This window comes from Sus scrofa, chromosome 1 (genome assembly GCF_054392235.1).
Source record: "Sus scrofa isolate SSC_HxYL_T2T_F1_AM1 chromosome 1, Sscrofa_HxYL_maternal_Yorkshire_Landrace_v2.0, whole genome shotgun sequence".
Taxonomy (NCBI): Eukaryota; Metazoa; Chordata; class Mammalia; order Artiodactyla; family Suidae; genus Sus; species Sus scrofa.
Window position 1 is genome coordinate 280,921,276 of NC_139383.1, and position 24,718 is coordinate 280,945,993.

The following is a 24,718-nucleotide window of genomic DNA, read 5'->3' on the forward strand; positions in this document are numbered from 1 at the left end:
GGACCTGGGTTGCAGCGGCTGCGCACTGGCTCGCTCTAGCCGGCTGATTTGCGTGTCCCCGCCTCTGCGACGAGCTGGTTGGGGGGGTCTGGTCTGGTGACGCGCGCCTATTGGCGGGGCGGCCCGCCGCTCAAACCCAGGTGCGGACGGTTCCTACTGCGGCTGGGCACCGGCTCCGCTCCCGCGTCGGCCCGCGCTCCCGCTGCGCCCGGCCCGTCCCTGGCCCGGCTCGGCCCGGCCCCGGCTTCCTAGCGAAGGCATCGCTGCCGCCTGAGCCGCTCCCAGGGTCATGAGGAGGCGGCGGCAGCCACTGCGGCCCGCGTCAAGGTGACCGGCCGGGACTGCGGCGGCGGCGAAAGCGGGCGGTGAGAAGAGCGGCCGGCGGGGCGGGGCGGGGCGGGGCCGGGCCCTGAGGGCCGAGCCAGAGGGAGCTGCAGGTGCGGGGGGCGGGACCCCGACGGGCCTCTGGGGCGGGGAGGGGCCTCGGGAGGGAGGCGGGGCCGGGGGGTTGTGTCTGGCAGATCTGCGGGCACCGGCACTGGGCCGGGGGCTTTCGGTGCGTGGTGAGGGTGGGGGTTTTGGTAAGGAGGACAGCGAGTGTGGGGGCGAAGGTGAGGAAAGGCCTCAGGTGTGGGGGGGCGGGCCTGGAGAAGGCAGTTGGGAGGGGCCGAGGGGCTGCAGGTGTGGGGGCGGGGCCAGGTGGGACCACAGGTTGGCCAGGGGGCGGGGCCTGCGAGGTGAGGCCAAAGCCGCTGGAGAGGGCCGCGCCTGAGGACAGCACAGGTGCAAGGGGCGGGGCTAGGGAGACCTGCAGGGTCCGGGGGCGGGGCTCCGAGTGGTTGCAGGTCCGGAAGCCGGGCCCCAGGTGAGGAGCCGGCAAAGGGTAAGTGGTCGCGGGTGAAGGGAATGCCGCCCTCTCCGCTGTCCCGGGAGTTTGAGCGGGAGCAGGCGCTTTGGGTTCTCCCAGGATTCTGGAGGCTTCGAGGGCTGCAGGTGGGCCAGAAGGGCCAGCTCGGCCTGCCCGTGCCTCTCCTGAGCCGGACTTGGGTCTCAGCTGCCCTGGCTACTAGACCGGCGGCTTCCTCTTTGCCACGCTGTGTCCTTAAGGGCGGCGCACCTGTTTTCAGTCTTTGGGCTGGGGGTGGGGTGGGGGTGGGGGTAGGCCTAGATTGGGGCGGGGGCGCGGTTGGCTTTCATTACATCAGCGGTGTGTGCTTCAGGAGTAGTTAGTGTGAAGCTTGAAGGGCTTTAAGTTGCTGGCTCCTGGTACCAGATGCTGCTGCAAATCTTAACAGGAGTAGTCTCCAAAAGACTGAAATGGCAGCCTGGTGAGCGGGAAGAACAGGAAAGAGGGTGAAGAAGCATTTGCCTCTGTTTGTTACCGAAGACAGTCTTGCACTTCTCTGAGCTTTGTTTCTTCCCTTGTAAAGTGAGCACCATGGTCCCTGCCTTGTGTGCCTCTCGGGGGCCTTGTGAGGAGAGGATGGAGCACTGCTTACTGAGCACACCATTGGGTAAAGTTATGAGTTTCTGGCTTCTGTGCGGATGGGCAGGTGTGTTTGGAGACTGAGGGTCTAAAGAGGAGCGGATTTCTTATTGGTAGACCATTTTCTGGCTCAAGGTTGGGGTAAGGTTTGTGGTGGGACGCACTTCTGTCACGATGACTGCTCTTCCGGTGAGGTCACGGAGGGAGCGGTGGCAGGGAGCAATGGCAGATGAAAAGCACAGGAACATTTCATTGTTTGCTGACCTTTAGACCCCAACCCCAGGGAGGACTCTGAACTGGAGCATGAAGCTTAGACTTGAGCCTTATGGAATTTCCCCTCCCCGCCCAAGTATGAACACAGATTTTACCACGTTCCCAAAGGAAGACACCCAGAGAGGGGAATGCCAGAACTTCTTTAGGTTCCTACGGGGCAGAGAGAAGAAGGTGAGATGGTGGGGCTCCCTCCTGTTTGGAAGTGTCCCATATCCATGTGTGTGACCTTTGATTGTGCAGTACCTCTGCTCACTAGCTGTGTCACCCGTTCCTCCTGCCTGTGTTGCATGGACAGAACAGAAGGCAGGAGGAGGCTTCTCCTTAACGGGCCTGCATTTTCTTCACTTTAGAAGCTTTGGGGGACCAACCTCCACACTGCTGGCCTCTCTCGCTACTGCATGGTGTGGCAGTGGCCCAGTGGCATTATCGGGGTGGCATCTCCGGGGCGGATTCTTCCTGGGGCCTGTGTTTTGTGGCAGGCACCCAGAGGCTCTAAAAGCAGCACGGGGGAATTGTCCCATTCTGTCCCCGAAGAAACTATGTAAATGGCTCTCATCGATAAGCCTCCTGCTCTGTGGGTTAAAAGGAAAGCCCAAACTTGGTGGTTCACAAGAGCTAGAAAATGTGTTGGGTAATGAAGGGATGGACTTTTTTGATTGGTGTTATCGGAGCGACAACATCCAGGCTTGAGAGAGAAACTTTGCTAATGGCAAATATTGCATCCAGGGCTTTCTGTGTTACGGCTCCAGTATACCTTTTAAAATTGATTTTCCTTTTCAGCATGGAGAGTGAGAGCTCTGGCTTGGAAGTCAGATACGTCTGCTTTTGAAGCCTCACACACCAGTTTCTTAGCTTCTCAGAGCTTTGGTCTCCTTATTTGTAAAACAAGGATGATCTTGTCCACCTTGAGAGGCTGTTACAAAGAATAAATGCAACAGGATAAGTGAAAGCACCAGCTGTATTAGGCTGTCCGTGTTAGGATCTGCTTCTGCCCCTCTCTGACTGAGTCTTTCAACTCAGCAAAACAGCATGGCGCGTGTAAGGAGAGCAGGACTGGTGATTTTGAGGCCTTTGCTTTTCATGTAACCTCCATCAGAGCCCATCCCCGTCCAGGCCTCGGTTTTCTTAGTGGAGTGAGGATGGTATTAGAATACGTGGACATCAAGAGTGATCCTAGGGAGTTCCCGTGGTGGCTCAGTGGAAACAAATCTGACTAGCATCCATGAGGGCGCAGGTTCAGTTCTTGGCCTTGCTCAGTGGGTTAAGGATCTGGCATTGCTGTGAGCTGTGGTCTAGGCCAGCAGCTGTGACTCCGGTTTGACCCCTACCCTGGGAACCTCCATATGCCGTGAGTGTGGCCCTAAAAAAGACCCCCCCCCAAAAAAAAGAGTAATCCTAGCTCTGACATTCTGATTAGCGTGCCGTTACGTTTTCCCAAAACATAGGAGGGAGGAAACTAATGATCTGTTTTTTTCGTTCTTCTTTTTAAAGTACCTGTTGAGCTCTTTGCCTGGCACATAGTAGGTGTTCATTAAATACTTGTCTAAGGGACAGATGAAGGACTTTAAGAAGAAGGTGTGGCAAAGTGTCCCTGCTGCTGATACGTATGTTGTATCTGTACCTTCAAAGTGAATCTTATTTATTGCAGGGAAAAAATGCTGCAGCACATCATAGTGACGTTAGTGAATCTCAATAAGAGAGACAAAAGTTGTCCCACGGTCCTACTTCACCATAAATTAAGTTCACCTAGTTTCTCATAAACATACAGATTTTTTTCATGATTGCAGTCATATGTATGTGAGCATTTGGGAAAGGCTTGGCAGTAAGTGGTTTCTTTAAATGGTGTTTTTATTTTATTTTTTTAAAAAGCCAAAAAAAAAAAAATACATGGATTTTTTAAAGGCAAGTAGTTCGGGGGGTGGGGGGGATAAATTGTAAAGTAAATGTCTTTCTTGCCTCAAGCTGCCAGTTCCCAGTTTTCTCCCTGGGGGCAACCACTATTACTGTTTTCTTGTTTCTTATATATTCTTTCTCTTACACAAGGAATAGCATCCTATACATATTCTTGTCCTTCACTTATTTACAAGATCTACTTTGGAAATTGTTCCAACATTGGGGAATGTTCCAGTTGGCACATACAGTGCCTCCTTAATACATGTTTTTGACTAACATTTTAAGCGCTATTTTGTGTGTCCACTCTCCCCCACCCCCATGGTGTTTACTCAGTAATGGTTACCAGTCCCTGTTGAGAAGACTTAACAAGAGACAGCCCTTGTTTTCCTCTAGGAAAGAAATGGCTTTGGTTCCAGAGAACAAAAGACTAAAGGGCAACAAGGCAGACGACAAAGAGAAAGGAAAAGAGATTTGTTCACTAGTAATTGAAAACTGATTTCCCTTCAGCCCCTGATTCAAAGTCCAGCACTGTCACTTAATGGCTGTATGACTTGGGGCGGTTTACCTAATCTTCCTGGGTTTCAGTTTCCTTATCTGTAAAATGGATAATGATAATAGGATCTGCCTTTTGGGGGTTTTGTGTAGAAGAAATAAGATCATAGATGCAAAGTACTTACAGTAATCGGTCCTAGTAGATGCTCAGATGGGGTGGCTGTTGTGTTATTATAATCTCAAGTAGACTCTTTCATTCTCTGCTGTCAGATAGTTACTGGGCAGTTGAGGGTAAGCCCAAAGTCCTTGCCCTCGAGGTGCATGGAGACAGGCATTCAAGTCACTGATTGCAGAACAGGGCCGGTGGTGGGGAGGAGAGCAGTAGCTGGTTGTGGAGGCTAGAGGCAAGGACTTCTCCTTTGGTGATTTAACGGCCTCCCAGTTCAACTTTTCCCTCTTTTGTGAAACCTAGTCTGTTCTTCTGCAAGCGACCCCTCCAATCTGTGCTCTCTTGACTTTTAGCATGTGCATCCCTTGGTCGGAGCAGGCACCTCCCTGTTGCATGCATTGTTCTATGCCTCTATCTCCTCCCTGCACAGGGAAAGTCTCCCGCTGTCTTTGCTTCTGAGTCTCTAGAGGAGGCTCTTGGTGGACATTGCGATGGACTTCTACTCAGACAAGTCATAGTACCAAACGTTGGCAAACTCTTACTGATAGGTCCTCAGATCTCTGGCGAAACCCAGACACTGGGCTCTGTTACTTCATTCCCCAAGTATCCGAGTGCAGACTGAGACACACGTATGCCAGGCCGTGTATGAGCCGTAGGCTTCAGGTCTGGCTGGTGATACTTGTCCTATGAAGTCTCCAGGATGGGAGACACAAAGAAGTGTTTGCTCCAGATGCTCCAGGACAAGCTGGGGAAACAGAAAGAAGGACGAGTCTGAAGATGAACGTCCCATGCTTGTTGAAACCTCTCCTTTCCGCAGAAGTGTGGCTGCGGACCCTTCCCTTGAGGTGGGCTTGTGGGGGAGTAGGCCTCAGAAAGCTGAGTGGGTGGTCTGTAGATTCTGATCAGGGATGGGGGACAGTTTGTCGGGTTGGCTTATGCAAGGGGCATTTCTGGGGCCACTTTCTTATTTTTTTTTTAAATATTTTTTTTTACTTTTACTATTCAATGAATCTGAATATCTGTAGTTGTGTAATGATCATCACAATCCAGTTTCATAGGATTTCCATCCCATAACCCAAGCACATCCTCCCCACCCCCCAAACTGTCTCCTCTGGAGACCAAAAGTTTTTCAATGTCTGTGAGTCAGACTCTGCTCTGCAAAGAAGTTCAGTCTGTCCTTTTTTCAGATTCCACATGTCAGTGATAGCATTTGATGTTGGTGTCTCATTGGATGGCTGACTTGGGGCCACTTTCTTAAAAAGAGGAGGCTTCCCTTCCTTCCCGTGGGCATTCATCCACTGACCTTGCTGAGCTTCTGCTCTGGGCTAAACTCTGTGCTGGGTCCTGGGCACATGGAATGAAGGAGCTCTGTCCTGTCCTTGGGGAGCTGATGGTGGGTGGAAGAGTCACACGCAAACAGAAGGTGACAGAGGACAGCGAGTGATGTGGCCAAGCCGGGGAGACATGGGTTCCAGTCCTGGCTCCTCCACACACAACCTCTGTGCCCTTGGGCAAGTGTCTTACCCTCTCTGGGTCTCAGTTAACTGATTTGTAAAATGGGCATAGCAGGGTTACTCTGCTGGGGGCTGTTGCTGGCGATTCAGTGCCGTAGGCTGTTTAGTAGGCTGTTTAGTGCCTGCCTTGCGGTGATGCTTGCAGAGTGCTCACTGTCCTTGAGCTCTCCTCCCTGCTGGGGAGCACCAGCAAGCACCTGCTTGGCTGTTTCCTCCATGTTCTAGTGTCGTGACGATGGTCCTCGTTGGTGGTGAAGGTGATGACCGAGGTGTCTGGGAAGCCAGCTCCGAAGTCAAGTCCTCAGGACTGTCCTTCCGGGCCCACAGGTGTCCCCTCCCCCCTTTCTTGCACGAGCTCTTCTCACAGCCAGAACCACCGTGACCACCTGCACCCGTCAGTTCCACGGCTTTTCCCCGAAGGGAGGCATGAGTCAGGGCTCGTCTATCCTGCACTTACTGAGGAGAGCAGAGACCCTGAAAACCCGGAGAGGCAAATCCTTCCCCAGTGTTTCTGCAGTACTTTCAGATCCATCGTGTTCTTTGGAGACTTCTCTCCTGAGCATCAGAGAGGCAGATAGGGTGGCACTAACAGCAGACTCTGGAGTCAGGCCCTGCAGGTTTGGGTCCCGACCCCACCTCTCACAAGCCGTGGTTTCGGGCAGGTGGCCACTCCTCCGGTTCCTCATCAGTACAGGAAGTGCGATGGTACTGCCTCCGCCTGGCTCTTACGGGACTTCAAGGAGATGGCAAGGAGCAGGGCTTAGCATAGTGCTTGACCATCACAGGTACCAGTCGACAGGAACCAGAGTCACGTTCTCTTAGCCCATTGTGAGAGGGCCTTCAGAATGCTTTTTTGGGGGGGAGTGTTCATTTATTGCTTATGGGCGTTGGGTGTTATTGCACAAGGAATGTATTAAAGCTCAGCCGTACTTGGTGACATGGGTGGTGATATGGGCTAGGAGGAGCACCCGGAGTGGCAGGCAGAAGTCTGCCTGCACACACGAGCCTTGACTCCCGCCAGAGCAGTGAGGGGGAGCATGGAGTCTCCCAGAGGGTGGGCCCTGTCTCAGACCCACCCAGGAGCTGAAGGCTGGTTTTCCAAGTTCTTTCTGTTTCACTGTTTTTCTGTGATTCCATGCAAAAGATGGGTCTTTAATGTGAACTAATGCAATGTCCTATTTTCCCTCTTGAGGATTTAAATATTTTTATTACCAAATTTTATTTTAAGGTTAAGACAGTTTTCTTGAGTAATCAGAAGAAAATGGAAATGTTTGTCCTCAACCGTCACGGGTTTCTCTGAAAATCATTTTATTAGAGACAAAAGAAAAAGTAATGAGTGTAATTAAATCAGTATTTATTGCATACAATAATTCTCACCCACTCTGGTAGAAGCTTGATAAGTAGGTCAAGGGAAATCTGTGCTTTTGATACATTTCTGAGTAATTCAGTATTTATGGAAAAAGTGAATACATTCAGGAGAATTTGCTGTGTCTTTTTGTAGCAGTAAAATTTGTTATGTGAAATTAGTGACGGTCACTATTGTAAGATATTTCTGACTTTGTGCCCTTTCTGTAGCTGTGTTGTGTTGTTTTTTTTCTCCAGCATCCTCAGTCTGCCAGCATTTAGGATTGCTCCCCCGCTGGGCTCCACAGCACCGTGTCCTAACACGTAGAACGCTGTGTGACCAGCCACGGCTTCCTGTGACTCCCCGACCGGACCTGGCAGAGTCAGAGTCTGCTTTTGTTCTTCCCGCAATATGCAGGCCCAGCTCAGGGCTGGTATAAGGCACCCAGAAGGAACCGAGTGTGTCATTGCCTCTGCATAAGACCCTTCAGTGACTTCTGGTTTTTCTTAGAAAAAAGACCAGCTTGCTTGCATGGCCCTCGGATTGTAACGCTGTGCCCTCGGGGTGACTGCTGGTTGCGTCCTCCACCCCTGGTGCAGCGTGTACAGTCCCCTCGCATCATGGACCACGGCTGCTGTGCTCACCACCCTGACCCCAGTGCCTGGCAGAGCGTCTGGCACGTAGTAGGCCGTCCACCAATGTTTGTTCACTGGACACAGGAACTCAAGGGGGAGTGCCCAGTGACTGATTTGAATCTATAAAATGAGGCGGTTGTTGGGTCTGAGGACCCTTCGTTATAAAATGTCTCCACACTTTGCTGAGTCTGTTTTTTCAGCCTCGTATCAGTTTTGCAGGGTAGGTGGGACAGGCCTTGGTGTGCAGAGGAGACAATAGAGGCTGAGGGAGGGTAAACGTAAACAGATTGCCCACGATGGAGCTGATGGAGACGCTGAGGGCTCCTCGCAGGGTGGTTTCTGACACACCCTGGAAGATGTCAGGTGAGATAGGGAAATAGGGATTCCCTGACAAAAGTTTCTCTTGGTTTTAGTTGGTTTTTTTTGTTTTTGCCTTTTTCTAGGGCCGCTTCCCACGGCATATGGAGGTTCCCAGGCTAGGGGCTAATCGGAGCTGTAGCCTCGGGCCTACACCAGAGCCACAGCAACGCTGTGCCGAGCCGCGTCTGCAACCCACACCACAGCTCATGGCAACGCCGCATCCTTAACCCACTGAGCAAGGCCAGGGATTGAACCCACAACCTCATGGTTCCTAGTTGGATTCGTTAACCACTGCGCCATGATGGGAACTCCCGGTTTTATTTGTTTTAATTTCCTGGTAATTGAACTTGAGTTCAATTTGAAGCGTTGGATTTAAGGTCTGGTTTCATTCTAGGGACCAGGAAACCCTGACGTATCAGATTGATGGATGCAGTGATTGATCAATAACTGAGATTAGGATCTTTTCTTTTTGGGAAGCTTTTTGATAAGATTAGAAGTTACTGGGAGTTCCCGTCATGGCGCAGTGGTTAACGAATCCGACTAGGAACCATGAGGTTCCGGGTTCAATCCCTGGCCTTGCTCAGTGGGTTAAGGATCCGGCGTTGCCGTGAGCTGTGGTTTGCGTCGCAGATGCAGCTCGGATCCCGCATTGCTGTGGCTCTGGCGTAGGCCAGCGGCTACAGCTCCAATTCGACCCCTAGCCTGGGAACCTCCATGTGTCGCAGGGGTGGCCCTAGAAGAGGCAAAAAACAAAGAAAAAGAAGTTCCTTGGTGATTGATAGGTTGCGCCACTTTGCTGTTTTCCAAAGATGCTTGTTTTTGGTTAGCCTTTGTCTCTAATTTATCTCAGGGTGTACCTGCCATGGGGCTCTTTGGCGGTGAGCACGATTGTGGCCTCTCTGCGTCATCAGATGTAGTGTGTCAGTCTGTTCTGAAGGTGAGAGGTCATTGAGTCGTTCTTCCCACTCTCCACAAAGGTGGGGACTTTGCCAGGGTCTCGTCCTGATTCCCCACCCGCAAAGCCCATGGATGTCCACTTGTATGTTGCAGTTTCTCAGCAGCTGCTTGCAGGTCACGTGATGTTGCTCATAAACCAGGTCTGTGAAGAAGCATGTATCTCTGATGAAAACCTCAGCTTCGGGGTCCTGTCTTGAGTCTCTGGTGTGACTGAGGGGAGCTAAGACCTGACTTCATGCCCAGCTCCAGTGTTCGGTGATGGTGGCTGCCTGAGAGAAGGCAGCGCCTCTTGTGGTCTGTTAACAATACAGGTGTTGATCTGAGGGAGCTTCGTTGTGATCTCAGCCTAAGAGGGGCTGAGAGATTCTTAGAACCTCCTTTTGTCAATACAGCTCGTATACTCGGGGTGGCCTGGTATTAGAGGGAGGTCACTGGGTATGAAGTCCGAATGCGAAGTGTGTCAGTTTGCTCTGACGCCTGCTTTCCAAGTGTGGGTGTGTATCCTTTCTTCAGCAGGAGAGCCCTGGTTTGAAGACCTGCGATGGCTTTGTGAGCGTTGAGTAAAGAGAGCTGGATGTTATTGAAGTATTGAACCAGTTGCCAAAGGCGGCTTCATTCCTGCCTTCGGACCAACCTGCTGGCCAGTCCGTCCATCCATCCATCATCTACCCACTCACGCACGCAACTCTCCAGTTCTTGTTCAGGGCCTGCCGAGTGCTGGGACTGTGCTGAGTGTGGGGCACAGTAGAGGGAAAAGACAAGTCTTTTTACTTGCCTTTTGCTTAACGAAGTTAAGTAGGTGTAAAAATAAGAACAAAACCAATAAGTATGTGAAAGATTAGTCACAGCACTAACAGTGACGGCAGAAGAGGAGTACAAGGTGCTCAGAGGCCACACACTGGATGGTTTCACCTGACCAGGTGGTCAGGGACAGCGTCCCAGAGGAAAGATGAGTTGGAGGTGGCCAGGTGAAGAGGTGGCATCTGCATGTGTCCTGGCCTCAGTTGGGGCAGGGGCAGGGGCATGGCGAGTTGAGGAAGTCACAGAAAGCCAGGTGGCTGGAGCACTGAGCGTGAGGGGGACTCTGCAGGGCTCACGCCTCAGGGGTCACAGCATTGCTTTCTGGACCTGGGCTGGAAACTCCTAACAGTACGGTTGCTAACTGTTCTTTTTCAGAACTCCCATTTATCACCAAAAGCATCTGTTACTGGAACATTCCCCGCCGTGGTTTCAAAGATAGCAGTTGGCCTTCTTTTTATTGCTTTAATGATTGGTTGCTTCCTTTGCTTCTCGAGGGGGTGGAAGAACACCTTGATCTCATTAGCAGCTTCACTCATGAAGTAAACATTTCCTGAGCACGTACCTGGGCCCGACACTGCAGTCCTTGCCCTCGGGAGCCCCCTGACCTGGCAGATGGGAGTAAACCAGTGACGATGATGCCGCGTCAGGGCTGCTAAGTAGTGAAAACAGAAGCGCAGGGCACAGAGTCGGACTCACAGGATCTCAAAGACAGACGTTCTGTTTCCTAGGCTGTAGGCAGAGGAAACAGCCACAGGGGTCCGGGAGCGGGACCGAGTGTGCTGCGTCTCAGACGTGGTGTGCTGTGTGGGGTTGCGGGAGCGCGAAGCTCCTGGTGAGGGGACCGGGGAGGAGCTGGCGGGAGGCGGGTGAGAAAGGTGGCTTGGGGTCAGTACCCAGAGGGACTCGCAGGCAGTGCCTAGGAGTTTGCGTGTTATCCTGTGGCCAGTGGCGAACATTCCAGACTCATGGGAGGGGAGCAACCCTTTCAGCTATAATCCTGGTGGTGTGGAGGATGGATGGTGTGGGAGGAGACTGGCGTTGCGAGGTGGATGCGGGGCTCTTGCACCCGAACCTGGCCTTGGGGGTGGAGAGGAGAAAGCAGGTTTGAGGGAAACTGAGGTAGTGACTTCTCTCCTTGCAGATTTAGCAGATGGGAGGGTGGGCAGTGCCAGGGTTTCTCTCTGTCTCTCTCTTTTTTAATACAGCCGCATCTGTGGCATATGGAAGTTCCCAGACTAGGGGTTGAATCGGACCTGCAGCTGCCAGCCTACGCCTCAGCCACAGCAACACAGGATCTGAGGCCCATCTTTGATCTACACGACAGCTTGTCCACAAGGCTGGATCCTTAACCCACTGCATAAGGTCAGGGGATCGAACCCATATCCTCACAGATACTATGTTGGGTTCTTAACCTGCCGAGCCACAGCGGGCACTCCCAGGGTTTCTCTGTAGTGACGTGGGGCACTGGGCCGGGCACAGGATAAGGAACATGGAAGGCGTGTTGAGTGGGGCAGAGGAAGCAGTGAGTGTGGTTTTGGCCGTTTTGAGTGTGGGGGGCCTGTGGGACAGCGCTCGGCAGCGGGCTGCTGGCCCAGAGCTCCGGGGGAGTCCTCGCCAGGGCGCTGGTTCTCCGTCCTGGGAGCAGCGCCATCCTCTGTGGTGTTTGTGGGAGAGGATGGGCATTGGCGTGTGGGCGGGTTTTCACAGATGCTCCTGATGTGCCACCGGTCTGGAGAGGGAGCCTGGGCCCCGAGGAGACAGAAGTGCTGGATTACTCAGGAAGGCTGTGTGAGGAGCAGAGCAGCCTGGCTGGACTGCCGGGTGCCAGCCTGCGGGGTGGGGCACAGTGCAAGTGTCTGGGAAGGAGCAAGAGGGGTGGTCGGTGAGCACGGAGTGACCTCGGGAGGGGCTGGTGTGGGGAGGGGTGCACCCCCAGCTCTCTCCCTGCAGGGCCTCTGCCCTGAAGCCGCGAGTGCCCTGGTGCCCCACCCCCATGGGCGCTCTATTTTCGCTAATGTCAGAGCCATTCCCACGTGAGAGAGGTTGTTTTAGTTACCATCACCCCAGGGTACACAAGCCTCTGAGGGTGGCTCTTGGCTGCAGCCAGTCTTCTCCAGCCTCAGAACCTTTGAGAGCAGTCCACTCACAGCCTCTGTTGCTGGTCCTTTGGCTGAAATCCCTGGCTCCTGAAGCAGGAAAGTTGGGGCCCCATCCAGCATTCTGGGGTTTAGGGTGGGTCTGCAGCTTCAGTGGGAAGGGGAACGTGTCTACGTCCCAGGAGAGGCAGCTGCCAGACCTGTTGGAGGAAGTTCTGGGAAGATGATAAAACCATTCATACTGGATGAGTGTGCTGTGGGAGTCCTGTGACCTGGGAGTATATCCTTGGTTCCCCCATGTGTCTTGAGCTTGGGTAGCAGGGGAAAGCCTGCTGTGGAATTTCCAAGACGTACACGGTTATTAGGGTGCCTGAGATCTACTCAGACTGCTGGTGGAAGGAGGGTCCCACATTGGCAAAAGTGAAAATTTATCCACCCGGTACACCAGATGCCTGAGATCAGCTAACAGAACCTGGTGAGAGTCTTTAGTCTGAGAGAGCCAGTGGGAAACTGATCTATGATCCAACGTGTTTTCTAAGTATCACCCTGAACCCAAAGACCTAGGAGTGTAGCGTGGAGGCTGAGACCTGCTTGCCACTGACCCTGGTGCTGAAAGCCACAGCAGAGGAGCAGTGAGACAGGATCAGGGGTAACTCGAGGGAAGCAGCTTCCTTGATCCCAGGGCCAACCACCCTGGTGTGAAGCCTTTCACCCGCCAGGAAAGGAAAAAGAAGAGAGATTAACATTCGCTGAGTTGGGAAACCCCAGTGCTTAGGCAAAGAGGAGAAAACAGACAGACAGACAGGAGTGCATGTACTTATACAGAACATAACATGTTCAGCTCTTGTGGGATGGAACATAGAGAAGTGGTTGAGAGTCGGGGGCAGACTGAGCTGAGTTCAGATCCCGCCTCTGCCCAAGGACTCACTGCTGTAGCCAGGTAGGATACTCTTATAAATGTGTGTCTTTGGATAAGTTATCCAAACTCTTTGGGCCTCAGTTTTCTCACTTTAAATGGGTATGATAACAATACCCACCTTAGGGAATTATTGTCAGGACTAAGTGGTATATTACTATGGGTAAGGTGCTCAGCAAAGTACCTGTCACAGAGTATTGGTTCAATAAACGACAGTAATAGCAGTGATGATGGTGGTATCGCCATCATCGCCTGAGTCCCTCGGCAGGTGTCTCCACCGGATTAAACCTCACCAGTACAGCAAGTGTATGAAATAAAGCGTTTCAGCCATAACAGTGTTGGGCGTGTGAGTGGCACCATACTGGTGGGAACGCGGAGAGGAAAAGCATGACGATGGAGAGTCACAGGAGGGTTTACCTGAGAGAAGGTGAAAAAGCACCAGGCCCAGGAACCTTGGTTAAGGGAGTTTTACTGGCTGTGAAGAGGAGAAGCAAGAGGATTCTGGGTCAACAGCTGGAGGTGGTAAGACAGCGCAGCACGTCAGCCTTAGTCTTGAGTGATGATAGAGATTATCACCGCCTCTTCCGTCTCCTTCAGGATTTGGTGGGCACTGGCGGACGTGGCCTTAGAGATTATTTACCTGATGTCTCTTTGGCAATCCCAAAGTCTCATTTTTATGACTGGACTTATTACAGAATAGCCTCTTACTGAATGTGTTTTGAATTGATAGGATGAAAGTCAGTCAGTCAGTCAGTCAATTTCTGGCTCTTTCCAGGGGACTCTATAAACATAGCAATAGTGACAATACTACATCCCCAAATGTTGGTAACGATTTAATGCAATTCCAATTATATATTTTATAAAACCTGATAAAATAGTGATCTTTATCTGGAAAAATAAATTAGTTAAAAAAAGCAAAAAAATTAAGGCAGTGAAATGGCCTCATTCTTCCTGATTCTATTCATTTCAACAAGTGTTTGAGTTGCCTGCTCTTCGTAAAAGCAGTGCTTGACTCTTGGGAGGATATAAAAGTGCGTATCTATGGTGATACATATTCTCATGTAACCTTTTATCATTTGCTTTATGAGAGAGCCACTTCTGTAGGTTGAGGTATACATGACAGAAGACTCAAAAGTAATGAAGACATAAATAAGATAGAAGTTTCTGCCTTATGTGTGAGAAATCAGGAGGGTAATCAATTCAGAGTTTTGAGCCTACATGGTCAGAGACCCGGTTCCTTCTGTCTTGTTGTTCCATCATGAGGTCATCTTGGGAATGGCTTCCCAGACCTAGGTCACTTCATGGCCTGAAATGGCCGCTGGAGCTCTAGCTCTTGCATCTACATTCCAGCCCTCAAGGCCGCTTTTCAGAAATTGTGCATGACGCTTGGTCGTATGGCCACATCTGGCAGTAAGGGAAGCTGGGAAGTGTAATATATATTCAGGGAAACTGTCACCTACAAACCAGAAGTTCTATTACTGAAGAAGAAGGGAAGGATGGATGTTGGGGACCAGCCTCACAGTTATTGGCATTTAACACACGTGGAGCCTCTGAGTCATTGAGATTATTCCAATGTTACATGGTCTAAAAATGGTTGAGCCTTCAAAACATTATATGATAGCAATTCATAAATCTCATGGTGCTTGGGTAAAAGCAGGAAAATAAATGAACGGAAAAGAAGTCACTTCATTGCTAACTTCCACAGGAGCTTGATGTATGAGACATCAGGAAATATACAGAAGCAAGGGAAGGAATGATTATTTTGTTGTTGGGGCATTTGGGTTTCAATGCTGAAAAGAATCAATTAAGTTTAACCACATACTGCCGTGGATTCTAAATGAGTTTAAGGACAAAAAATGGAATTAAAGATGGAAGATGAATCGTGTAGCAAGATCTGAGAGAGGCGGTTTACAGGATTTGGGTAGCAGGGGACGCAGGAGGGAGAAATTTTCCTGTCTCCTTGCCATCTTTTTGGATGTATAACTCCAGAGTTGGAGACAAAGGACTTTATTACGAGTGTAAGCATCAGTGCGTGTCAGTTTCCCTTCCCCTAAGTCCCATGGAGGTGACACTGTGGGCCAGATGGATGCTGTGCCTTGTGTCATAGCTGAGAAACACGGGCCTGGGGAACCTCTGTGGCAGGCAATAGGCAAGCCTGCGCTTTGTCCCTGAGGGAGACATTATCACATCTCTCAAGCCTGCTTGCTGCAAACACAGCCCTGCGAAACGGCCTGGGCAAAGAGCGGTGGGGACCTTGCGTTCTTGGCACAGCCAGCAGGGCAGGTTGGAGTGCCAGAGGCCGCAGAGGCCTGAGCCTCCCAACAGGTGGCCGTCAGGATTGAATGGGAAGCTGTGTGTAGACGCGTGCCGCTGCGTGTGTGGTGGGAAGCTCTTGGTCAGCGTCATCCCACAGAGCGTCTGTGGGCTTGAGGAGAGGCAGGCCCAGCCGTGACGCTGCCAGCTGGCAGTCTTCCCACCCGGTGCTCAGTGTTGAGACGAGACCAAGGGTCCCGGGTTGATGGGCAGTGGGGAGGTGGAAGGGGAGAGAAAGGCTCATCTCAGTCGCTTGTTTAGCTTTTGCCTCTTGTACACGTTTTGTACCCAGTCCATCCCTGTGGTGTGCACTCTGGGTAAATTATCTATAATCCTCTTTTTTCTTATGTAAAATCAAATGAAGTCTCTCTTGAACTTAATGTTTGTGGTTTTCTTAATTAGAGATAAAGTATAGTGAGTCTTTCCTAAGAAATAGGGTATTATTGGGAAGTTCCCTGGTGGTCCAGCGGTTAGGATTTAGCACTTTCATTGCTGTGGTCTGGGTTCAGTCCCTTGGGATGCCACATCAAGCTGCTGCTACCATGGGGGTGTGTGTGGGGGTAATCCACTAAAAAATAGGATGTTTAGGAGTTCCTGTGTGGCTCAGCGGGTTAAGAACCCAACTTGTCTCTGTGAGGATGCGGGTTTGATCCCTGACCTTGCTTGGTGGGTTAAGTATCCAGCATTGCCACTAGTTGTGGTGTAGGTTGCAGATGTGGTTCAGATGCAGTGTTGCTATGGCTGTCGTGTAGGCTGGTAGCTGCAACTCCAATTCGACCCCTAGCCCAGAAACTTCCAGGTGCCGTAGGTATGCCTGAAAAAGAAAAAGAAAGAAGGAAAGAAAGGAATGAAGGATGAAAGGAAGAAGGAGAGGGATAAAGAAAGAGGATGTTATTTGTTTACACATATATTTAGCAAAATCCTTGAAAACTGGTTCCAAGCTAATGAAACTTCAAATCTAGATGATGTGTAAAAGTGTTACAACCATGTGGAGCTAAAGGATGTCTGAAGGCGGCTCAACTTTCCAGTTTTATAGAAAAGGAAACTGAAGCGAGAGAAACGAAGACCCTTACTAAGGAGCGGCCACAGTTGATGGGTGATGGAGGTGGTGCTGGACCTTAGCTTTGAATCCCCAGGGTAGATAGAGGGGTATCAGGCCAGGTCTCATCTGTCCACATTCAAGAATGAACAAATAGAACAACTAGAGAAGACCCACTGAAAAGCTCTAGAAGTATAAAGGGAAATAAACAAGGCATGAAAAAAATGGAAAAATTCAGACTTTGGGGAAGAATTTCCAAACTTTTACTGGTAAACCGAGGTAAATTTCTTTTTTTTAATATTTAAAAATTAAAAAAAATTAGAGTATAGCTAATTTGCAGTGTTGTGTCAATTTTTGCTGTACAGCATAGTGTCTCAGTCAGTCTTGTATAATTACATTCCTTTTTTTTTTTTTTTTTTTTTTTGGTCTTTTTAGGACCACACCCAAGGCATATGGAAGTTCACAGGCTAGGGGTCGAATTGGAGCTTCGGTGCTAGCCTACACCACAGCCACAGCAGCTTGGGATCCGAGCCATGTCTGCGACCTGCACCACAGGTCATGGCAATGCTGGATCTTTAACCTGCTGAGCAAAGCCAGGAATCGAACTTGCATTCTCACGGATACCAGTCAGATTCATTTCTGCTGAGCCACGATGGAAACTCCTATAATTACATTCTTTTTCTCATGCCGTCTTCCATTATGTTCTACCTCGAGAGACTGGACATGGTTCCCTATGCTCTCAATAGGACCCCATTGCTCATCCATTCTAAATGTAATACTTCGCATCTACTAACCCCAAATGCCCCTTACATCCCACTCCTCGTCCACTCCCCCCGGCAACCACAGATCTGCTTTCCCTGTCCATGATCTGTTGAAATTTCAAACATCGGGAGTTCCTGTTGTAGCTCAGTGGTAATGAACCTGACTAGTATCCATGAGGATGTGGGTTTGATCCCTGGCCCCTCTCGGTAGGTTAAGGATCTGATGTTGCCGTGAGCTGTGGCGTACGCCGGCAGCTATAGCTCCCATTGGACCCTTAGCCTGGGAACTTCCATTTGCCTTGGATGTGGCCCTAAAGAGACCAAAAAAAAAAAAAAAAAAATCAAACATCGTCTTCTTTGTCCTCTCAGAGAGGTTGTAGATGCTTTGAAAGATGAAATGATGAGTCAACAGACTGAAATGCAAAAGGAGCTTGTGGACTTAAAGAACATAGGGAAATAAATCACATATACCAGTGTCGAAATTAGTGGTGCTGCAGAAATTCAAGGAGTCAGGAGGACGAACTGCTCATCCTGCAAGGGACAGGAAGGCAAGAGAGGAGCTCGCAGATGTGGATGGTGGACAGACTGGAGACCAGAGCAAATGGAACAGAGGAAATCCTCATTTTTCCTGAACTGAAGAAGGACCTGAACCTGCAAATGATAAGGACTCATCATGAAGCAGGCAAAATAAGCTTAAAATATCCAGGTGACGGTTTTTGTTTTTGTTTTTTAATTTCAAGAATAAAGAAAAGAACCTTTAAATCACAGAAAAGAACCTAGGCTGGGCTCAGGCTTGTCTGCAGCACCGGTGCCATTGAGCCTTGAGGGAAAAGGGTTTGTGACTCAAGGATTTCATACTCAGCCAAGTTTTAGTTCACATTTGATGGTAATGGAAATTCATTTCAGTCGTGCAAGGATACATTGTGTGTGTGGCTTTTGCTGCACCCACACACATTCCTGGAGAAAAAAAAAAATTACTATAAGGCATGCTCCATGCTCCAGTAACTGAGAGATGAATCAAAATAAAAGACCGTGAATGGACAAGTCAGAGTAGGAAGGGATTGGCAGTGAGACTCAGGAACCATTCAAATATACTGTTATTTTTAAATAATTGTTGCAATTATGATTATAAAATAGAATATAAATGAAATGCCTATTAAAAGAAGATATAACACTAAACCATAATTCACAGAAAAAGCCAGAATAAAATGTCCACTGAAGCCAGAGGTCATGCACATGAACTCTCTTACCTGAACTGAACAAATGTGGGGGATAAAAGATTTGAAAGCTCACTCCATGCTCTCCAGCATGTCATGTGCTTTGTCATAAACAAGTAAAATGCGGTGCAGGTATACAGCACCTGGGCCCACCTTTATGGTGCTTCCTGTGGGTACCATCTCGTCCAGCTGTCCTGGAGAGGTTTAGTTGGCACCTTCATTCTGCAGGATGGCACATAGCTGGTAGGAATGTAAAATGGTGCAGCTTCTTTGGAAAACTGTTTGGCAGCTCCTTAAAAATTAAACGTCAAGGTACGTGTGACCTTACAATTCTCCTCCTAGATACATGCCCAGGAGAGTTGAAAACATACATAAAAACTTGTACCTGCATGTTCATAGCAATATTACTCATAATAGCTGAAAAATGGAAACAACTCAGATGTCTTATCAGTTGATGAGTAGGTAAACACGGTGTGGTATTTTCCATGCAGTGGAGGACTATTCAGCCATAAAAAAGTATGAAGTTCTGATCTGATCCCACAGCATGGAAGAAACTTGAGGACATTCTAAGTAGAAGAAACTAGACATAAAAGGCCACATACTGCATGCATGGTCTCCAGAGACAGAAAGTAGATTGGTGGCTGCCAGGGGGATGGGGAGTGCGAGTGAGTGCTCGTGGGTACAGGGTTTCTTTTGGGGGTAATGAAAATTTTCTGGGTTTAGATAGGGGTAGTGGTTGTACAACTTAGTGTGCTAAAAACTGATGAATTCTATAGTTTAAAAGGGTACACTTTATGGTATGTAAATTAATTTTAAAATAGCTCTTTTCCTCATTATTAAATAAATTAAATTGTGCAAAAATGAGAAAAAGACCACAAAAGCAGCCGTCATTTTATTGTTAATACTTGGGTATGTATATCTATATCTATATCTATAGGTGTATCTCCAGGCCTTTTCTTTTCTTCTTCTTCTTCTTTTTTTTTTTTTTTTTGTCTTTTGAGGGCCACACCCATGGCATATGGAGGTTCCCAGGCCAGAGGTCCAGTCGGAGCTGTGGCTGCTGGCCTACGCCACAGCCTCAGCCACACTCATGCCAGATCCGAGCCGTATTTGCCATCTACACCGGAGGTTAGCAACACTGTATCCGTAACCCACTGAGCAAGGCCAGGGATCCAGCCTGCGTCCTCATGGATGCTAGTCAGATTCATTTCCGCTGAGCCACGACGGGACCTCCTCCAGGCCTTTTCTATGTGTCTGTTTCAAAGTTGGGTTGATAGACGTTTTATTCTTCCCTTCCTGTCATGAGTCAGGTGTTGGGATTGGCATGGTCCACAAACATGTTCTTTTTATTAGTATTTCAGCCTCTTGAGGTGTTTATGTTGGAAACAGTATTTTGCTGCAAATGGAAACAGTACGAAGGCCTGGGTTCCTGCTCTTACTCACCCTTAGGTTTGTGAGCTCGAGAGAGGCACTTAATTTTAGTCTCCTTTAAAAGTGATTGTAGTACTTATTTTGCAGTAAGTAAGTACTTACTGACCAGGATGGCTAAAAAGAAAAAAAAAGCAAAAAAAGCCTATATCAAGAGCTGGCAAAGATATGGAGCAGCCAGAACTCTCATGCCCTGCTAATGGGCATGGAAATTGGTTTAGCCACTTTGAAAGCCTATTTGGCATCATCTCTCAAGCTGAACATTTACTTACCGGTGACCAGAAATTCCACTCTTGGGTCTCAGCCCCACAGAAATACATTGGAATGTGTTAGCAGGTGGCACGCTCAGGAATGTTACAGCAGCACCACCTATAATGGCCCAGACTGGAAACCCTTGCGGTGTCTGTCAGATGCAGGGGTAAACCCCACAGTGGAAAACTGTAATCAGTCCGAGCTGGTGAACATCTGTTCCGTGAACAATCAGGATGAATTTCACACCCGTAATGTTGGTTCAGGCACAAAAGGTTATGTCCTGTGTGGTTCCATTCGTATAAAGTTTAAATGGACAGAACTAATCTCTGCTGTCAGAAAGCAGAATGGGGGCCACCCTTGGGAGGCAGGTGGTGATGGGGTGCGGGTATTGTGGGCTTTGGGGTGGGGCTCATGATGTTTCTGCATCTAGGTGCTGTTGCATGGGTAGGTTCCCTTTTTGCAGTTGTATTGCCCTTATGCATTCTCTGTACCTGTGTTGCACGTCCCTGTAAAGTTTATTTACAGCTGAAAAGAAAGGAAGCTTATCAGTCACAATGCTCCCCCTAAAATTATTATTAGTAATGAGAATGAAGATTTTTTTGTATTGATGAATAAAATCATTATGTTAACATATTTCATCTTTATCTCTTCCTTTGATCATTTGCATTTGTTTTGTAATATTTGTATATAATGTGTTGGTACCTTAGCACAGATATTTAATTTACAAATAAACAAATGTATTTATTTGAGGTAGTTGCTTAACTTTTTTTCAACTCTTGGCAGTGAAGATTCAGAAAGTTTGATGAGCTGTGGCTCAAGGTCGTAACAAAAGGGGCAGCCTGCACAGAGGCCTGGCTGCGGGAAGCGCGGAGTGAGCTGGGATCCTCAAGCAGTTCTGCCAGCGGTTGGTGCTTGGGTTGGTTTCTTGCTGCAGGTGGTTTCTTGCTGCTGGAGCATGAAGGGGACAGTGGGAGAGAGGAGGTGGCCTGAAGCTGCTGGAGAGGGAGGCAGGGCCTGACCTCTGAGGGCCTTGGGCTCCTGGAGCCCAGGGGAGGGGCTGCAAGGAAGCTCTGGAAGGTGAGAGGACAAAGGGACGGGGCCTGCTGAAGAAAGGTGCCAGCAGGGGTGGCCCAAGAGGCCAAGGAGATGGGAGGAGGAGAACAACTGGGTGATTATTTGAGGCTGAGAGATGAGTTTCTGGAAAGAGGAACTGGTGAACTGTGCTGAAAGCTACCAGGAGGCCCTGCTGACCCTGGGTTGGGTGGGGTGTGGCCGGGGGGCTGGTAGGGAGGAAACCGCCTGGAGTTCAGGGGTCAAAGCTCTTTGGAAGACTGGGCAGAACTGCAGATGTTCTCGGCAGAGGGAAGGACCGGCAGAGTGCAAGGGCCTGAGGGTGTGAGGGGGCCGCTGGTCCTGGGTCTCAGGCAGATGCCTCTTCCTCCGAGGTGGGAGTGGAGGGCCAGGCGCCGACGCAGAAACATTCAAGTTGATGGAGGGAACTGAAGTCCACTTTGCTCCGCGAGGGAGTCATGAGGCTGCCCACCTGGGTGGGCGTGGGGGATGGTGGAGAGAGGGGGTGCTTTGGAGGACGGGAGAAAACCAGCCACTGCTGCCTTGCCCTGCTCTGAGGGCAGGGGGTGTGTGCCCAGGCACCCCCGTGTTCTTCCTGAGGCCCAGCAGGGTCTGCCCACGGAGTCTGGGCTCCTCTCTGGGGCGGACCCCAGGCAGACCCTCGCGTGCTGACCACAGTCTGTGTCCAGAGCGTGGTGGGAAAGGAGAGCTGTGACCAAAGAAGTTAATTTCAGGGATTTGGGACAGGCCTTGCTGCCTGATAGGCTACTGATGTCGCATATTGATCTCTGGGGCAAGGTGTTAACATTTTAAAGAACACGTTCAGACCAGGTCTTGTGGCACTGTTGTGGGTCTGACCTGGCTGAGCTTTGAAAAACAGGTCTTAATATGGAACATGCGTAAAAATTGAGTTATTCCCCCGAATGTTACAGTGGCTACCATTGGGAAAGAGACGTGTGGGGATGGTTTATCCTCTTGGCCTGAGGTTTTGAAGCCCAGCGTGTGTTCCTGGTAAGTGGGTTCCCTGACCCTCATAGGCTGTGCCGTCTTGAGCAGAAGGCCAGGCTGTGTGGGCACAGAGGCGCCTCGTCCCAGCCAAGCCTGGGTGCCGAGAAGCACACAGTGGCTTTTGGGACATCGAGCCGCACCTGTGGAGGGGGTTTTAGGGGCTGCTTCTCGCCAGGTTAATTAAGCTCTGGCGTTTTCTCTGCTGGTTCTTGTATCAAGGGTTTTTCCCTTCCTTTCACTCTCTGCCTCCTCCTTGTGCAGACCCTCTTGTTGCCATCCTGCTTGCTTCATCCTTTTGCTCCTGATGGTCGGAAGACAAACGTTCTGTATCTACCTCCCCAGTGCAGGTCACTTGGGGGGGCCTCCTTTCTGTCCAGCTCAGCTGACTGAAGAACGTGACCTGATCCTTGTAACCTCCCCACAGACCCCTCCCCTCCCTCTCTCTCAGTTGGGCTCCCCCCACCTCGCTTTTGGCTGTCCTTGCTTCAGACCCTTCATCAGAAAGGGCCAGCTCATCGTGTGCGTTACACTTGGCCATGGGCGGATGGGCGGAGGCACATGAAGGTGAATAGATGCGATCCCTGTCTTCAGGAGACTCTAATCTCCTGCTCACCCCTGCCTCCCTCCCCAGCCCTGCTGTCCTTGCCCCCTGAGACCTGGCACCTCTTCAAAGAATGCTCCCCTGCACTCCCCAGCTCACCGAGGCTGTCCTTCTTTTAAACTGTCATGACACTTGTGGGACCCCTGCCATGGCCCTGGCTGTAATCCACATTGCTTTGGACTTTTTTTGATGTCCCCTATACTGCCTGCCTTATCTCCTCTATCAGACTTTAAGCTCTTTTAAGGCAGGGCTGTGTGTTGCTCCTTGTTGTGTTCCGTGCAGTCCCTGCTCAGTGTCTTACACACAGTAGGTGCTCAGTAAGTGTTACCAGATTGGAACCATCATGGACTCTTCTGCGGCTCCCAGCATCCGTGCCTTTTGTGGCCGTGGTCCTCAAGTCTTGAGATGACAGAAAAGAATGGGGGAGAGGCAGAGAGTATTTGCCCAGAAGAATCCTAGTGGGTTTTCTTCAGGTAGGAGCAAGTCACAAAAGTGCTAAAAGCTGAAATATTACAGTATTTTTCAGATTCTCCTATTAGCCTTACCCTTTTATCAACCTACTTTCATGAAGAGGCAGAAGGTAAGTTTTCCGATGCTTTCCTGCCAGGACCCCGGTCTTCCTTCCTTGGTTTTGCGTGATTAACCACAGTGTAAATAATTCATATAATGCTTAGAAGAAGAAGTTCCGTAAAACTTATGTTATCAGAGGGATTGGTTCCCCTAAGGAGGATACTGGGAATAACCATTGGTTTAAAGATAAGAATCTCTGACGGAGTTCCCGTCGTGGTGCAGTGGTTAATGAATCCGACTGGGAACCATGAGGTTGTGGGTTCAATCCCTGGCCTTGCTCAGTGGATTAAGGATCCGGCATTGCCATGAGCTGTGGTGTAGGTTACAGACGCGGCTCGGATCCCGAGTTGCTGTGGCTCTGGCGTAGGCCAGCGGCTACAGCTCTGATTAGACCCCTAGCCTGAGAATCTCCATATGCCACCGGAGTGGCTCTAGAAAAGGCAAAAGACAAAAAAAAAAAAAAAAAAAAAAATCTATATGAAACCTGAGACTCAGAGTTAATTTCCCTGAGACCACACAGCGAGTAAGCGAGTAAGTGGCAGAGTAGAGATTTTGACTCCAAGTCACTCTAGTCCTAGAAATGGACTTCCTCCCCACTGTCTGGGCTGCTTTTTTTGTTTGTTTAAGGCCACATCCTCAGCATTTGGAAGTTCCCAGGCTAGGGGTCAAATCAGAGCTGCAACTGCTGGCCTGCACCATAACCACAGCAACTTGGGATCAGAGCCACGACTGTGACCTGCACCACAGCTCATGGCAACGCCGGATCCTTGCCCCACTGAGCGAGGCCAGGGATCGAGCCTGCATCTTCACGGAAACTAGACAGGTTCATTACTGCTGAGCCATGATGGGAACTCCTGTCTGTGCTTTTGAGTCTGATTAGAACTGGATTTCACAGGAGGGGCTGTAGCTGCCCACTTGCTGCCTTTGCCCTTGGAAGGACTGCCCTGTGTCGCTGATCCCAGGGGATCTGGCTGGACTTACTCCCAGTCCATGCAGCTGGGAAAGACTGCCTCTCCCCTGTCCTCACCAGGGCACCAAAAGGCAGAGGTGATCCTTCTCAGCAGGAGGATCCGAGTTTGCCAGCTCCTTTCTCTTGGGTCCCCTTGAACAGAGGCTGTCAGGTCGCCCAGGGCCTCAGGCTGGCGGCTGGCACGGAAGCGCGAGCAGTCTGCCGTGAACAGGGCTACATGAACCCGCACCCTCCAGCAGGCAGAGACACATGACAGCTGTGCGGGGACTTGGCTGTAGAAGTCGGGAAGCCAAGCTTCCTGCTTGGAGCAGTGGCTCCTGTGAGGCAGGATGGAAGGAGAGGATGCATGAGAACTTCAATTCGTGAGGAGAGAACTCCCAGGGGGCTGAGAGTCCCGTGTGCCACAGAGGCTCGCTGGAACTAAAAAAGATGGCTTTTGAATTTATTTTTTTTTTTTTTTTTTTTTTTTTTTGTCTTTTTGCTATTTCTTGGGCCGCTCCTGCGGCATATGGAGGTTCCCAGGCTAGGGGTCGAATCGGAGCCGTGGCCAC

At 50.0% G+C, this 24,718-nt stretch overlaps 1 protein-coding gene across 29 annotated transcripts in view; it reads left to right on the forward strand.

Annotated features, from left to right (window-relative positions):
* Positions 1 to 24,718, forward strand: part of RALGPS1 (Ral GEF with PH domain and SH3 binding motif 1) — a 334,371-nt gene that overhangs the window by 44,059 nt on the left and 265,594 nt on the right. For 9 of the 29 annotated variants that reach the window (XR_002337608.2, XM_021069008.2, XM_084996176.1 and 6 more), the window contains exon 1: positions 139 to 365. The exons of 2 other annotated variants lie outside the window; for them this stretch is intronic. The gene's annotated coding sequence lies outside the window, so the exon portion shown is untranslated. Of the gene's footprint in view, positions 1 to 138; positions 438 to 825; positions 1,931 to 24,718 lie in introns of those variants that run through there. 18 more of the 29 variants (XR_014827323.1, XM_021069050.2, XM_084996186.1 and 15 more) reach the window with 4 other exon arrangements.